Below are 11046 nucleotides of genomic sequence, written 5' to 3'. Positions count from 1 at the left end.
AGGAAGGAAGGAAGGAAGGAAGAAGAAAGAAAGAAAGAAAGAAAGAAAGAAAGAAAGAAAGAAAGAAAGAAAGAAAGAAAGAAAGAAAGAAGAAGGAAGGAAGGAAGGAAAGAAAGAGACAGAGAGAACAGGAAAGAAAGGGGAAAAAAGAGAAAAAACAGAATCAGAAAGAGAAGCGGAGATGGATTGGGAAAGAACAAAATTGTAGAGGAAAACAGACTGGGGTGGGACAGGGAGACAGAGGAAAGAGAAGCAAAGGGACCCTGGGGTTGGTTTACAAACCAGAGCCCGGCTCTCCCAGGCCAGACTTGATGGCTTCTTTGGACTCGGTTCCTCGCTAAGAGATGCCGGGAATGGAGGCGATCATCCCAAGTTGGCTCGGACGCATCTCCCCAAGCTCGCTTGTGAGCTGAGTTCAAATTTGGCCGAGGGAGGATTTGGGAGAGTGAATCGTCCAAGACACGATAAACAACTGGGAAAGACGAATAGCAAGTGTGTGAGTGTGAGTGAGTGCTGGGAGAGGGGAAGGCCCGCCGGCCCCCCAGGGGCCCTGCCTGGGCCCCCCACGTCCCCCCACCCGAGCCGGGACCAAGCCCGAGCGGGGCTCTCTCCGGAAGCCCATCGGGGGACCGGGCCCAGGTGAGAAATCTGAAGGACTCGAGTGCAACAGAAAAGGAGCTTGACCTTCAACTTGGAAGCCGGCCGAGAGAACATCTGGGGAGAGAAAAGCATCCAAAGCACGAATGTGCCGAAGGGGAGGGAGCCCAAGGAGCAGGAAGAATTGGAGGAGACTTTGGGCCGGAGACATCCAGGGGACGCGGACGGATGTCTGGTGAGCATGAGGGACCCAGGAGTCAGAAGGGGCCCTTCCAAAGGAGGAGGCCCCTCAGCTGAGAGCTTCCCCGCGTTCGAGGACCTGATCCTTTTGGCAGATCCGGATGGGGGCCGGCTTTTGATTTTGGCCCAGGAATTCCGTTGGGGACTCAGGAAGACATTTCTTCCAGTCCTGACAACGGGCACCGGCTCCGACCCTTCGACTTGGAATTCCCCTCCTCCCTCATCCCACTGATCCCGGCTGCCAAGCTGCATCTTGCCCCCCCACTTCAGCCTTCACCATATCCCCCAGGAGAAAATCAGCTCCCCTGGCTGATGGTTCCCACCACAAACACGTTAGGTGAGGTCACCCTTTTTCCTGAGCCCGCCCCCCCACTCTTCTCAGACTTCCCATGCTCCCCAGCCCCTCTCAGCCGAGAACCTTCTCCTCGTGGAGACCCTTCCCCGGGAGCTCTTCTTCTCCCCGTCCCTCATCTCCCCTCCCCTCCCCCCGGGACACTGGCCATCTCCCGAGTTCTCCCCTGCATCCAAGGAAGAGGAAGCTCTTCTCGCCCTCCACTCCTCACCCCCGCCCCTCACATCCAATCTGCTGCCATGATCCATGTTTCTGGTACGTCTCCTTCTCTGGGACTGTCACTTCCACTCCCTGGCTATTGAAATAATCAGACAGTCAAGTCTCTCCCCATTCCCAGCATCCTTCACTCAGCTTCTTCTCCCTCTTCCCTTCAGGCTCAAATATAAACCCTCTGTTTCCGAGCTCTTCACCATCCAGCCATCTCCGGCCACCTCCCGCTCCTCCCCCCTCACTCTCTGAACCGTGTTCCACGCCTGGAATGCTCTTGCTCTCACCTCTGCCTCCCAGCTTCCCTGGCTTTAAGACTCAGCTACAATCCCTCCTCCTCCCAGAAGCCTTTGTCCATCCCTCTTAATTGTCAGACTTTCCTGTCAATGATCTGCTTTGTTCTGGTAGTTTATGAGCTGTCTCTTGCTTTTCTTTGTGTCTTTGGCTCCCCAGCCCATGGCGTTCGGAAGAGCAGAGGTTAAGAACCGTTCCTGATCCCTCCGTCCTTGTGATCCTGGGCACACTCCCTCCCTCAGTCCCCCACATCTCTAAGAATTTAGTAGCAGAGCACTGTGTATGGGCAAAAGGAGCTCCCTGGGCTGTTAAAATGAACAGGTTTTGCAAAAATCAATAAAATGAATAAATTAAAAAATAAATAAAATCTATTCTGACCTGTTATTTTTTTTTAAATAAATGTTTTCAATAAATAAAAGATTTCTTTCTCTCCTCCCCAACCATTGAAAAAAACAGAAAAATAAATCCCCTGTTACAAGCATGTATAGTCAAACAAAATAAATTCCTTCTTCGCCTCTGGCCAAAAGCGTGTCGCAATCCGAATCCTGAGGTCACCAGCTCTCGACAGTTTCCACATAAGGAAGCTCAAAAGCCAGAAAGGGAAGTGACCTATTCAAGATCACAAAGGAGGGTCGGGGTAAAGCTGGAGGAGGCTTTCCCAGAATCTTGGCCCAACGGATCCCCTGGAACGCCAGCGGCAGCTCAGGTACCGGATCCTCTGCTTCAGTCCCGGCCTCTTCTCTCCTGGCTGTTGGGGCCTTCTGTGGTGTCCCTTCCAGTCCAGGACCAGGAGTCCTTGACATCAGAAGTCTGGAGGCTCAGCCCCTTCAGGAAGTATATTTTGGAACCTCCATCATATTTCCAGGTGGCTCCTCTCTGGCCCAAGCAGCCATATTGCTTTTGCTCTATCTTGTTGCTTCACTTGTGAATTTGAGCAAGACCCAACCGCTTTCAGCCTCGGTTTTCTCATCTGTAAAATAGGAATAACGCAGGACCCCTCTGTCAGGTTTGTTGTCCGGATGAATGGAGACAACACGTAGAAAGTGCTTCACAAACCTTAACATGCTGTGTAAGTGTCAGCTATTGCAACTGTTATTATTCTCATTTTTCGTTCTGTATCAATGACTCATTCAGCAAAAAGCAGAGGTGGAAAGGGATCCCAGAGGCCACCGAGTCCAACCGTCTCCTTTTAAATATGAGGGAAAATCAGCTGGTGATGACACTGGGGGGATGCACCCGATGGGGGCTCATGAACTATGCGAGAGAAACAACTCCCCAGACTCCTCAAGGTTCCGCTAGAGCTCTGAGGGGAAGCGAGGGTCCTGCTGGTCAGAATTGGAGGAATGAGCCCAGGGGGCGCTCACAGAGATGAGGAACCTGGCACCCTGAGGAGACTAAATCCCCCAAGGGAGCCCAGGTAGTTTGTGTCAGGTCAACTTAGATCACATGACCTGGCGGCAAGAAGATCTGAGTCCAAAACCAGCCTCAGGCACTGGGCAAGTCATTTAGCTGCATTGCCTAAAAAATCATGTCAGAGGCAGGATTTGAATCCAGATCTCTGACTTCAGAACCAGGGCTCTTTCACCGTATCCTGCACGAGCTGAGCTGTCTCAGGGCGCGGTGTATCCCCGTCGCCTCTGTCACTGATGGTCAGCCCAGCCCGTGCCATGGGACCGGAAGAGGCAGGAATCCGGGGACTCTGAGACAGAGCGAGCATCATGGGAATGGGAGAAAGGTCGTGCAAAAGCTTGGCGGTGGGAGATCAGGGAGAAATAGCCTAGAGTATATGGAGGGGATGGAAATAATTTAAAAAAAGCCTGGGAAAATTTTCAATGACAGAGGAATTTGTAGTTGATTCCAGAGGCAATAGGGAGGCATGAGAGGTTTGGGGGAGAGGGAGAAGAGATTCAGATTTGGAATTTAGTGAAAATCATTCTTGTGTATGGATTGGAGAGAATGGGGGAAAGGTGTCCTGCTTCAGACCAGAAGGAGGTGGGCTTGTGTAGAGAGAAGACAAAGTCCAGAAATGTGGGGGACAAAAACTAGCCAGATTTGGGGGTGAATGGGACGGTGACAGCGTGGCTGCAACCTGGTCTCCTGGACAAAGGGAGATGCCACGGGAAGGGATGCCTGATGGAGGAGGGAGCATTCCTGTTCTCCACAAGCCCAGTTTGGTGTCCAGTCCTTGGGAAGGGGATGAGGTGTTAGAGGACCCTGACTTTGGGGACCTCTTCTCCTGGAAAAACACGGGGGCCTCAGCTTCCACTCAGCCCCGGGTCTAGCTCCTCAGGAGGAGTCCAAGTGGCTCGGAGGAGGGCGCCTCCCTTTTGGCGGGTGGGGGTCCTGGCTGGGCCCACATCCCCTCGCAGGAAGCAAGCATCTCCGGGTGGTTCCAGCGGGATTGCCAGTTATAGAGTCGGTGCCAAGCAGAAGGGAAATGGGCAGATCCCGGCCACCACAGAGCCGTGCCTCTGGGCACCTGCCCAGGTGTCCGGTTCCCAGCCGCCCTGAGGCAAAGCTGGCCCTGGGTCCCAGGCCCGGCCTCCTGCCTCTTCAGAATCCCAGAGGCCCCCGGGGGTCCTGCTTGGCATGGTTGGGGGTGTCCTGGGGGGCTCTCTGTCTTACAGACCCCGGGCTTCCCGTTGGGTGGAGGAGGGCAGCGGGGGAAGGCCCTGGCGTCCCCATCCATGGGTCTTCTACAAATGTGGATTCAGTGAGATTTAATCCAACAAGATGAGGAGCTAGCCCTGGGCGCCCCAGCCCCAGGCCCCTCTGGGTACGGCTGCCCCCCCCCAGGGGCCACACACTGTCCTGGCTCTCCCGCCTTCCTCCAGGCCCCCGACATTGTGGAGCTATATCGGGAGACAGTGTGGTACATGGCCTCGGGTCCTTGACCTGTAATGGCAGATGAGAGGGCTTGGGCCTCAGCCATTTACAGAACCTGGGGTTCTGTGGCTTCCACTTAGTGCTTTTGGTCTTAGGGAGCCACACGACAATCCCCTCAGCAGCTGGTACCCCCCAAAGCCTGCCGGCGGGCAGGCCCCCAGAGGGTCACTACCACCCTGGCCCTCGGCTGGCAGAGGGGAAGGAGGGAAGGTGGGACACGGCCTTTGTTTTTTTGTTTTTAAATAAAGCCTTTTATTTTCAAAACATCCGCATGGATAATTTTCAACATTAACCCTCGCAAGGCCTTGTGTTCCAATTTTCTCCCCCTTTCTCCCCATCCCCTCCCCTAGATGGCAAGTAATCCAATATATGTTAAACAGGGTAGAAATCTGTTAAATCCAATGTAGGAACACATAGTTATATAATTATCCTGCTGCACAAGAAAAATCAAATCAGAAAGAAAAAAAAACGAGAAAGAAAATAAAAAGCAACAAACAACCACAAAAAGAGTGAGAGTGCCGGGCAAAATCAATTCTCTTGAATTCATTTCTCCTCGAATTGAATGGAATCAAATCGAATTGAATTGAATTACAGCAAAATTGGCCCTCTTGAATTCATTTCTCCTCAAATTGAATGGAATCAAATTGAATTGAATTAAATTAAGGCAAAATCAGTTCTCTTGAATTCATTTCTCCTCAAATTGAATGGAGTGAAATTGAATTGAATTGAATTAAGGCAAAATCAGCCCTCTTGAATTCATTTCTCCTCGAATTGAATGGAATCAAGATGTCCTGGAGTCCTCAGGTCCTGAGGCAGCTCCCTCCCTCACCTTGGATAACTCCCCAGGCCTGCTCCCTGCTCTTCTTGGGCCAGGCTCCCCAGCGCCCGTCACACCCGCTGGCCCACACAGGGGCTGCTGGGCAGGACCCACACAATGGCCGGCTGTGTTTAAGGCGGGCGGAGGAAGATGCCAGGCCCTGGTCTGGGTGGAAACGAAGCCAGGCCTGGAACGCGGGGGCTGGCCGCAGGCTCAAGGGCGTGGAGGGCTTGGCTGGCGGCTTGGGGGGCCCCGGGGGGTAGCTGAGCAGCTGGGAGGGTCCCAGGAGGGGACGGAGGCACAGTCCCGGTGTCCAGGCCGCCGTGGCTCTGTGGCGTGAGGAGGCAGCCGGAGAACCCACGAGAGAGCGGGCGAGCCGGCCGAGCTGGCACGTGGAGGCGCTGAGCCGGGCTGGCGGCCGTCGGGCTGCGGGCCATGGATCTTGTTTTCCATCTTGGCCCGAGAATAAGTTGGTCTGAGGCGGAGCCTCCACCCCGGCACTCCCACACTCCCACACCGGCCCTCCAGAGCACTTGTCAGTCAAACCCAGAATCGGGGGGACCGGGACGTTCGTGACAAGGGAGGGGAGGCTATTTCCACGCCCAAGCCACGGAGAGCTTTTAGGGGAAGGGACCTGGCAGAGCCATCGGCCCTCGATGGGGGAATCTGGTGATTCTTGTGAAGCTGGGAAGACTTCCCATCCAACAAGATCTTCCCCACTGGTTTGTCTGTCCCGGTGCCTGAAGTTCTACCACTGTAATCTCACCTCGGGGCTTGTACATTGTCTCCAGAAAATGCCTGTTAGAAATGGTTGCCTGGGAGGGACAGCTCGGTGGCTCAGTGGGTAGAGCACCAGCCCTAAAGTCAGGAGGAGCTGAGTTCAAATCTCACCTCACGTGACACTTCCCGGCTGTGGGACCCTGGGCAAATCACTGAACCCCAACTGCCTCGGGGGAAAACCTGTTACCTGGTCAGAATATCTTGGGACGCAATGCCATGGGTATGGCTGCCACAGGGATCCTTGCCCAGTCATTGTTTCCCAGGTTTGCCTCTTCCCTGAATCCCAGACCAAAGCATCGAGATCTCAGAAGGCACTTACTCCACCCTATCATTTTTACAGAAGAAACAGACCTAGGAAAGTATCTTGCCCAAAGTCACAAAGGGATTGAGGATCAGGGTCAGGATTTGAACCCAGGCCTTTTTTTTCACACTGAATTCTTGCTGCTAGGTGAAGTCGCCCCTGCTCAGGGTCCAAGATGGTCTCCTTCATCCCTTCCCTCTTTCCTTTTCTTCCTCCTTCCTCCTTCTTAACCTTCTTCCTCCTCTCCCTCTTCCTTTTCTCTTTTCTTTTTTCCTCCTTTTTCTTTCTTTCCTCTGATGCAGGGCCGGCCCCAATCTCTCTGGGCATTCCCTTGATCCCTTTCTCTCCTCTCCAGAACTGGCCCTACTTGGAGCCTCTCTTCCATTGCACTCTGCAGTCCCTCCCTCTCTACTACTTCCTCCCGGATCACCTCAGTCCCAAATCTCGTCGACTGGACCCCGCTTTCCCCTTAATCTTTCCCCATCTCTAGGACTTCTCTTCCCTTGCACAGCCAAAGTCTCAAGAACAAATCCACTCTCATTTGTTGCCCCCATTTCCTTTTCTCTCGCTCTCTTCTTAGCCTCCAATCTCATCATCCCCCGGCGCTCCCGTTCTCCAAAATGTCCTGGAGACGTCTCTTCAATGGTTTCTTCTCAGTCCCGTCCTCCAGACTTCCCTGTTGTTCACCATCCCCTCGCGGACGCTCCCTGCCAACGGGCTCTCTTGGTTCTCTTCCTGGTGACCTTTCTCTGCTTGTTCATCATCGGTGTCCAGTGCCATTTCCAGCTGTTCTGACTTATATCTTGCCATTGGATCCCAGGTGGCTCTCCCTCCGGCCAGCCCTGCCTCACCGGCATCCCCTTCCTGTTGGACAAAGCGTGAGCAATGACAGCGACCAACCGTGTCCCACTCTGGCCCTCTGCTCTTTTCTATCTCTCTCGCCACGATCTTATTGGTTCCTGTGAGTCCATTGATCATTTCTCTGTCTCTTCTTCATTCTCAGCCCCAGGCTCTGTCTTCGGGCCTACTCATGGAGCTCCCGTTGGGACTTCCAGTGGATGGTCCATCAGCATCTCAAACTCAGCGTGTCCAGAACAGAACCAATATCTTCCCCACCCCAAACTCCCCTCTTTTCTGGACCTTTTAATCACACAGCAGAGCTGCCCTACAGTCCCCCAGTTTCACAAGGTGAACGTCATCCTCTATTCACATTTCTAATCAATTGCCAAATCTTGTTGTTTCTACCCCAACATGACTCAGATATACCCTCTTCTCTCTCCTTACACAATTCTTGGACTTGCCCAGATTACCACAATATCTTGTTAGCTGCCTCCCAGCCTCCCAACCTCCCAGCCTCCCTGCCTCCATCAATCCTCCACACTTCTGCGAGAGTGATTTTCCTCAAGTACAGGTCTCATGATGTCACTCCCCAACTCAACAATTTCCATTGGCTCCCTCTTGGTCCTAAGATCCAATATTGGCTCCTCTTTTGGCATTTAGAACTCTCTTCCGTCTCACTTCTTTCTACCTTTCCCGTCTTGAACACAGCCTTTGTCTCCGTGCTTTGGTCCAGTCACCGTGGAACAAATGTCATGACTCACAGAGCTCAATCTCCTGGCTCTATGCCTTTGTCCCCATTGGCCTCCATGCCTTTGTCCCCACTGGCCCCCACGCCCGGAATGCTCCCCTTTCTTACCTCCCCCCACCCCATGCCTTTTGACATCTCTGATTTCCTTCAGGACTCAACTTCTGGAAGAGTCTTCCCCGATCCCTCCAAGTTGTAGGAACCCTCCCCCTACACGGCTCCGTGTATGGGGCTTCTATATGGGAGACTCGGTTCCCTTCTGTCTTGTACCCTCAGCCCTTGGCGCAGGGCCCAGCACAGAGCAGGCCTGAACACATGTTGATTGATTGGTTGGCTGATTGATCGTTCTCTCTGTAAGGAGCCCAGTATAGAGCCTGGTTCGAGAGTGCTTAATTGATACCACCTGGGGCATCAGGGAGTATGGCTGGCCCCGGCTCAGATGGGAGTGTGGCTGAAGTTTGTGTGGCTGAAGTTAGTTCTTTGTTCTCTCTGCCTCACGGCCATCCCTTCTCCCTCCTTGGCCTGATGAGAGCAGCGTACAATTTGTGACATCATGCCACAGTGGACAAAGAACCGAACAGAAAGCCAGGAGGACATGGGTTCAAGTTTCACCTCTTTCTCATACCATGTGATCGTGGGCAAATCATTTAACATCCAGACAACTCCCTAAGACTATAATCTCAGAGAAGGTGCGAATCTGCACTCCTAAAGGGCACTTCCTCCTTTAGGAGCTCCCTGTGCTCACAAAATCACAAAATCTGCCTCTAAAATTGGTTGTAGAGGTAAGATCTGAACCTAGGCCCCAAATCCAGTGTTCTTTGTTCTGGGCTGGGTTAATACCCTTCACTCTTAACTCTTGGGCAGATCAGTCAAATCTGTTTGAAGTGAAGAAATGCTTGTTGGTTTGTTTTTTTTTTCCCCTTGAGGCAATTGGGCTTAAATGACTTGCCCAGGGTCACACAGCCAAGAAGTGTTGTATCTGAGGTCAGATTTGAACTCAGGTCCTCCTGACTTCAGGGCTGGTGCTCTATCCACTGCACCACCTAGCTGCCCCTAATGGTTTTCCCTCTGCAAGATTTCTTGCTGTCCATGGTAACTCATAGCCAGACTCCTCCCTGGTCTGAGAATTTAACCTGCTCTCCTTTCCTCTACCCCATAACCATCCCTTCGGTCTCTCCTAGTATCACTCCCCCATTAGAAATGCTGACTGAGAGCTCCAGCTGGGACAAGTGCTTTGGGCAGATAGAAGGAATGGACTGAAATGACTGCATCTGATTGAGTTAGAAGTTGGCTCCCTCCTCCAAGAACTCTGGGCTCACACCAACAGAGTTCCATCTTCAAAACTCCTCCCCACGAGGCTCAGTCGATTTTTTCTGCCTCATGCTCCTACCCTAGAAACTTTCAGCAACTCATCTGGATAAGGGTTAGGTACAGTTGTCTAGCGTTCCCCCAAAGTGGGTAACTGGGTCCCTCTTCCAACCCAGGGACTTCCTGTACAACAAATGTATTGGGGAGGAAACAACCATTATCCCACCCATCAAAGAAAACATATAAAAGCAAAGCATTCTCAGGATTCCGAGAACAAATACAGAAATATTAAATACTTAAATCCATCAAGTTCCCAGAAGATAGAGAGGCTTATGGGACGATTAAACAAATACTTCCTGTTTACAGAGGGCCGGTGCCATCCTAGCAACTCATAAGACTTCTGAGCAATCCTCAGCTCCAGCAGGCGAGCTTGGAAGGTTCAGATCTCCTTTCCTTCCTTCTCCCCACCCCTGGCGACATGGATTTAGCTCTTGGGTTTCCAAGTTGAGACACCCGGCTTTCAAACTTAAGAAGTGAGTCCCCACTGAGTGGATGCTCATCGGTTGGGGAGTGGGCTCAGTAAGTATTGGTATCTATCTATCTATCTATATACACACACATATATATGTATATATTTTGGTACTGGTATATATATATATATACATACATACATACATACATATAGAGAATATATGTATTCTCTAAGAAAAGATGAGCAGGATGATTTCAGAGAGGCCTAGAGAGACTTATATGAACTGATGCTTGAGTGAAGTGAGCAGAACCAGGAAAACATTGTACAGAGTAACAAGATTATGTGATGATCCACCCTGATGGACTTGGCTCTTCTCAACGATGAGATGATTCAAGGCAATTCCAATAGACTTGTGATAGAGAGCCATCTGCATCCAGAGAGAGAATTATAGAGATGGAATGTGGATCAGAGCAGAGTACTTTCATCTTTTTTGTTGTTTGTTTGTTTACTTGTTTATTTTTTCTTTCTCATAATTTTTTCCGTTTTGACCTGATTTTTTGCACGGCATGACGAATGTGGAGATATATTTAGAAGAACTGCAAAAAAAAGTGAGTTCCGCGTATTTAAAATCAGCCGGAGTCAAAAATTCAGATTAGGGGAAAATGGTTGATCTTTATTCTTAGTGAAAGTGAAGAAGGATCAAAGGTGAAGGGGTATCGGAGGTGAAGGGGGGTGCGATAGCAATGCGAGCAGCTGTGTCAAGAAACCAGCCAGCAGTCTCTCTTTTCGCTTCTCTCTCACTCCCCTGCCTCTCCCACCAAAATCATCATTTCCTATACAACACATCAGGACTTGCACAAATAGTGGGCAGGGGCCATTCTTTCTCCAAGTATATATATTAATAGAGTATGGTCCAATTACTATTTAGCCTCACGTGCTTAGGACCTCAGTGCATCAACTCAAGCCTCAGCCCATTACATGTTCCCTTTCACTCAAAGTATTCAGAGGCAGGATGAGCATGTGTCAGAAATGGCACGGAGGGATTCTTGTTTAGACATGGGTTGGACTGGTTGGCTTCTGAGATCCCTTCTAACTCTGAGATTTGGGGACTCTGCAATTCTGCATGACTGCCCAAGTTCATGTATTTTTTTTATTATTAAAGCTTTTTATTTACAAAGCATATGCATGGGTAATTTTTCCAACGCTG

Source organism: Antechinus flavipes, chromosome 4 (genome assembly GCF_016432865.1).
Source record: "Antechinus flavipes isolate AdamAnt ecotype Samford, QLD, Australia chromosome 4, AdamAnt_v2, whole genome shotgun sequence".
Lineage (NCBI taxonomy): Eukaryota > Metazoa > Chordata > Mammalia > Dasyuromorphia > Dasyuridae > Antechinus > Antechinus flavipes.
The sequence above is the reverse complement of the archived record's forward strand: the minus strand, read 5'-3'. Positions refer to the sequence as shown.